General features: G+C 40.9%; 1 non-coding gene across 1 annotated transcript; it reads left to right on the top strand.

Annotated features, from left to right (window-relative positions):
• The first annotated feature begins 1,866 nt into the window (after positions 1 to 1,866).
• TRNAS-GGA lies at positions 1,867 to 1,938 on the top strand. Its single transcript has one exon. It is a non-coding gene; the product is annotated as a tRNA-Ser (tRNA).
• The last annotated feature ends 3,821 nt before the right edge of the window (positions 1,939 to 5,759 follow it).

The raw sequence follows: 5,759 nt of genomic DNA, 5'->3' as shown, positions 1-5,759 counted from the left end.
AGGTCTGGCCCAGGCTTCCATCAAATGACTGCTTTTGTTCTGCATCTAGATTTGCATCAAGTTTTGTTTGTTCCCTTTAAAAGTGAAGTCTCTATCTCCCAGGGCTCCAGAAATTAGGACTCAGTGGCCTTTGAAGACAATACTCTGGAGGTTCATCTTCCTGGCACAGGACCCCTGGGCTGAGAAGCCCTTTGTGCACTCAGAGCTCCCATTCATGTGGGAGAATTTCTGACCTGTAATTATTCTCGTCTGTGGGTCGCCCACCCTGAGGGGCATAGCATTCAATTATATGGAAAGTCTCCCTCTTCTACTCTCCTCACCTGAGGGAGTTCCTTCAAGGTGGTTCCTTCTTTGTCTTCAGCTGTAGAAGATCTTTCCTGCTAGGTTCCCATCTGCTTCATCGATGGTGGTTCTGCAGACAGCTGTGACTTTGGTGAAATTGTGAGAGCTGTTGAGCCCAGGGTCTTTCTGCTCCACATCTTGGCCCATCTCCCTGTATGCCAGCAGTCTTTGTACTCAAAGGCACATGTAGTAAGAAACATATTTGTATCACACTCCTGCAGGGCTATATGGTAGCTTTCTGTGGACTGCTCTCCTTACATTCTTGCCAGGACCAGTCTTGTGAAGTTTAGGGAAGGAGGAGGAAAGAAGATTCATGCTAGCTCAGCTTTCAGGCTGGCCCTTGTCCCGAAGCCCCTTGTTGCCCATCTCAATGATGGTCTTTGGTGTTTGTTTTTGTTATAAGTAAGTTGTTTACTTTCTGTTCTTTTAATTCTCTAACAGTGGGGCCAACGAAATCAGCTCAGAAACACCCAAGACCCTTTCTCCTGCCTGCCTACACCTCCACTTCTGTCTCTTCCCCGCTGCAGGGTACCCACCCTTTCCTGTCTTGCAGGACCAATGACCCTCATGGGCAAAACACATGCATGCTGGTGGGGAATCAAGCAAGCGTGGGTGGGCTAATGTCTGTGGGAGTTGGAAGGAATTAGGAACAGTCGGAATCTATTATCTCCTATTTTCTTCCATGATGATAGAGACGTTGGACATTACCACTGTTCCAAGCTAAAACTACTTCAAGGTTTTCTTCCTTGTAGCACTTGTTTTTGGAAGGGAGAAAATGGTCCACATTCTCTTTTCAGCCATTCACACCCATTTCCATGGATGCTGTAGGATGAGCAATAAATAACTCTCTGGTTTTCTCTTTGTCAGCCTCCCAATATCCTCTGGCTTTTAGCGTGTCTACAATTACCTCTGGTCCAAGTTACTAAAAAGAGATTTTTCTCAGCATTCTAGGTCCCCTTCTGAGCTCACTCTTATTTTAAAATTATACACACTGCTGCTGCTGTAGTTGAGTTGATCACATTTTATCATTTGGATTATTGTAATATTTTTCTAAGTGGTCTTCTACTTCTTATGAGCCGTAACTGCCACTCCCAGCACTAAACCATCAGCTAAAACTAACTCTCAGAAAAGGAAATCTGATCAAGTTGCATCCCTACTGATAATCTGTCAGGAACTTTTCCTGCTTGTGAGAGCAAGTCTTCCCTCCTTTAAGTTTCTGTGTAAATAAATGCCTTATCAGAAACATCTTCCCTTACTAGTCTGTTTCAGATAGCACTCACCTCTTGACTCTGTGTCTCCTTATATTGGTTTATTTTCCCTCTTAGCACTTACCATCATATGCTACATTATATATGCATTTCTTGCCCATCGCCCTTCTCTAGGATGTAAGCTCCATAAAGAGTTTTTGCCTCTTTTAGTTACGGCTATGTGCTGCATGTACTAGATGTTCAATACCCAGTGGTTGAATGAAAATTAAAATTATTTTTCAGTCAGTTTACCACTCACCTTGAGAGTCTCTGGGCTTCCCTGGTGGCTCAGAGGTTAAAGCATCTGCCTGGAATGCGGGAGACCCGGGTTCGATCCCTGGGTAGGGAAGATCCCCTGGAGAAGGAAATGGCACCCCACTCCAGTACTCTTGCCTGGAGAATCCCATGGAGGGAGCGGCCTGGTAGGCTACAGTCCATGGGATCGCAAGGAGTCGGACACGACTGAGCGACTTCACTCTGACTCACTCTGACTCTGAGAGTCTCTAACCCTGCTATAGACTGCACTGACCCCCATTACTACCTTCTGCACATACAGAATATACCATGTACTTTCAGATATCTACAATTTGGGACAAATGTTTATCTTTGCCTGGACTTGTCTTTGCTTCCTCAACATCCCCAATCCCCAGCCGAACACTTATATGGAAAATCCCTTCCCACCATCCAAGGTGAAACCCAGTGTCACCTCTTCTCTAAACACCATTTGCCACTTACTCCCCAGTCCCACCCACACACCTTCACTTCTCCCACCTGGGCAGGATATTCCTTCCATTCTGGTCCTCTGGCATTTGGAACAGAGTTTTCCTTTCCCATGGAACACTTTGGTTATCTTGTTCTTTGGCAGACAGCAGAGAACACTGGTTGTATGTGGAATCTAGACTTGTATTGCTAAGGTCTAAATGATGGCTATACCATTTCTTGTGACTTTGGGCTTATTATGTCATCTGTTTCTCAGTGTGCTCATCTATTTGGATGAGAAGAATAATGGTAATGATATGGAGAGGAAAGCCTGGCTCATAGTAAGTGCTCAATTAATGCTTAGTGATAATGATGCTGTTATTCTCCTCTATGACTATGAGTGCATCTTGGGCAAAGATATTATTCTCTTTCTTGGGTCTACTGTAATTTCTGTCCTCAAGGAAACTAATCAATACCCTTTCTTTCTATTTTATTTTTTTCTCTCTCCCTTTTCCTTCCCATCTCTCTTTTCTAACACAAACTATGACTCAGTATCTCCCCCTGGTATACAGGGTAACAAGTAAGATGCTACTTGCACATTTATTAAAAAGAGTTCCATTATGTGAAAAAATATGTTAATAGAGGCAGAAACAAAGTATTGTCTTTGGAAATAGGAAACCGTCATTATGGATGAGATACCACATGAGATAAAATTTGAAAGACAACTAGAACAGAGACTGAAGTTATTTAGAAAGTGAAAGTTATTATTTTGTAATAATAGTTTAAAGGACATATTTAATACGAGGGGATAAAAGCACTATACACAAATAAAATTTCATTTTTAGTATCTTCGGTCTCTAAAGAAATCTCACATGATTATAATTTAAGAACTACTGATTCTGAGCATGTGTTGGAATTTAGTTTTGATTCTAGTTAAGGCTACTTTCAGGCAACATTTCAGTAGCCAATAGATAAAATGGAACATCTGGTTCTTTCTTCTTCCTCTTTTCTTTGGCCTACATCCATTCTTACTCCCCATACTAGCTTTCAACTTAATCTATCCAAGTAGTTTCAGAACCTTTAGAAATTGTGTTCTGCAATCAGTCTCCTTGTTATTAAAATCTTTAACAATTCAGTCTTTATTTCTCACACCTTTAATGAGTGGGAATATTTAAATCTACTATAGACTTTTCCATATAGCTCAGAATCTTTTGTGTGTGTGTATATGTTGGAAAAAGCACAGACATGGTAGTGTGTCTGCTACCTACTAGCAACTTGCTCTTGGACAAATTCATCAACTTCTCTAAACACTGATTTCCTTATTTGAAAATTGGGGCTAATCATATTTATCTCACAGAATTAGCTTTTTGCAGAAGTAAATCTACTGATAAACAAAGTGCTTTACGCAGTTCCTGACTTGCAATGCAAGCAGTTTAGGAAAACTTGAATCCTCAGTGACAGTGGGAAACTTAATTTTACAGCTCAAAATTGTGGTATCAATTGTTTATTCTCCCTAGAATAGATGACTTTGTTTTATTAACTTTCTTATCTAGCCTCATTCCAGCCTTCCTTCTTGCCAGCTGGCTTCAGTAATATTGTCAGACAAATCTAGAGACAGACCTGGAGTGGAGGAGGAGAGCATGTTCATGAAAGCCCAAGGTTCTTTGCATGAGGGACAAGCCCTAATTTTGTTCTGCCCTTATCCATGATGTTGCTTATTGTAAATTTTTGGAGAACAGTCACCAAATCGTATTTGGATTCCTCATTAACTTCACCTCATTTTTGCACTGGGCCATGCATTAGAATAGTAGCTACAGTCTGCACATACACATAACGTTTTAGGGACCCTGTCATGATAAGAGTGCACCAATAGGGTATCTCACTAGCATGGGAATCCCTTAAGCCTCTTAATCTTAACAATGTTGGGAATGTGGAGAAATCAAGACTGGAGGGAGGGCAAAGCAATGCCATTGAAGGCTGTTTCCTGCTTCTTCCTTCCTTGCTTACCAACAGATTTTATGAAGAATGAGAATGAGGAGGAAACAAACTGAGAGATGCCAGCAGAAAATTTCTTATTCTGGGCATTTCTACAGATTCAAAAAGAGCAAATGAATAAAATTAAATAAAGCTGCTAAGAGGACAGAAACGTGTCTTTCTCCCATTACTAGTCCTGGCACTGTATCACATACTTGGATGCACACCAAAAGTAGGAAGCTTGCTCTTACATGGTCAAATCTCTTTGGTTAAAATAACCAAAATATTTTAGTATATTATACTCTCTTAGTTAGCTAATTGCTAGAATCACAAGTTCCTAATAGTTTTAATCTAATGTTAGTGGTAGAATATCAGTGATATTATACTGACTCTGATTTAGCAAGGTTATAAATGATGGAAGTTTGCTGAAGCAATTACCAAAGTTTGATCACAAACCTATATCATTACTGTAAAAAGAGCAGCTGGGCAAGCAATGCCAAGGAGATAAGCTGGTGTGATCTGCTGTGTACATAAGCTGATCTATATCAGCAGTGCTTTCAGATCCCTAGGTATTAGTAAGACTTTATTTGGAAGGAGTAAAAGGCATTCCCAGTTCCGATGCACCAGAAACAAACATGGACAGCCAATGTATTGACACATACTTTCTCGAAATTGATCATTGCTGTGGTGGAGATTACTAATTACCCACTAAAACTGCTTTTTGCTTTTATAGTGAGCACATGGCTAGACTATATTTCCCAGACTTCCTTTCAGTTAAGTGCAGCCCCGTGCCTAAGATCTCATCATGGAATGTGACTTGAAGTGAATTTGCCCATTTCACCTGGGACCCAAGGCAATGGATGATACTCCTTTATGTGCTCTTCTCTTCTCTGTCCCCCTTCTCTTTTCTGTTGTCCTTTCTTCTGAAATTCTATCAGTTCTATGTGTCAACCTGGCTAGGCTATAGCCCTCAGTTAGCAATACTAATCTAGGTGTTGCTGTAAAGCTATTTTGTAGATGTGATTGATATCTGAGTTAACTTTAAAAGAGAGTATCATCAGGATGGGACTGATCCAATCAATTGAAAGTCTGTAAGAAGAATTGAGATTTCCTTGTGGAAGAAGAAATTCTACCTGGGAACTGAAACTTCGGTTTCTGCCTGCGAATTTCCAGCCCACCCTTGTGGGGAGACTGTGCTATGGATTTTAGACTTGCCTAGCTAGCGCACATAATCTCATAGATAGGTTTCTTACAATAAATCTCTTGATATATATTATCTTACTGATTCTGTTTTTATGGTGGTATCCTTCCTGTAAGTTCTTTTCTTCTGTATGTACCTTCTCTCCCGTATTCTCTTCTCATTTCCCACCGGTTTGAACCCATGGTGATCTCTGTAGATAGTGAAACTATCCCCAAGAGTGAAGGAACACTATGAGGGGAGGTACTTGGGTCCCCAAATGCCCATACAGAGGAAAACTTCCCAGGCAAACTGGACCA

The sequence above is a fragment of the Oryx dammah genome, unplaced genomic scaffold, assembly GCF_014754425.2.
Source record: "Oryx dammah isolate SB20612 unplaced genomic scaffold, SCBI_Odam_1.1 HiC_scaffold_27, whole genome shotgun sequence".
NCBI lineage: Eukaryota > Metazoa > Chordata > Mammalia > Artiodactyla > Bovidae > Oryx > Oryx dammah.
This window is presented reverse-complemented; position numbering and strand designations above follow the sequence as displayed.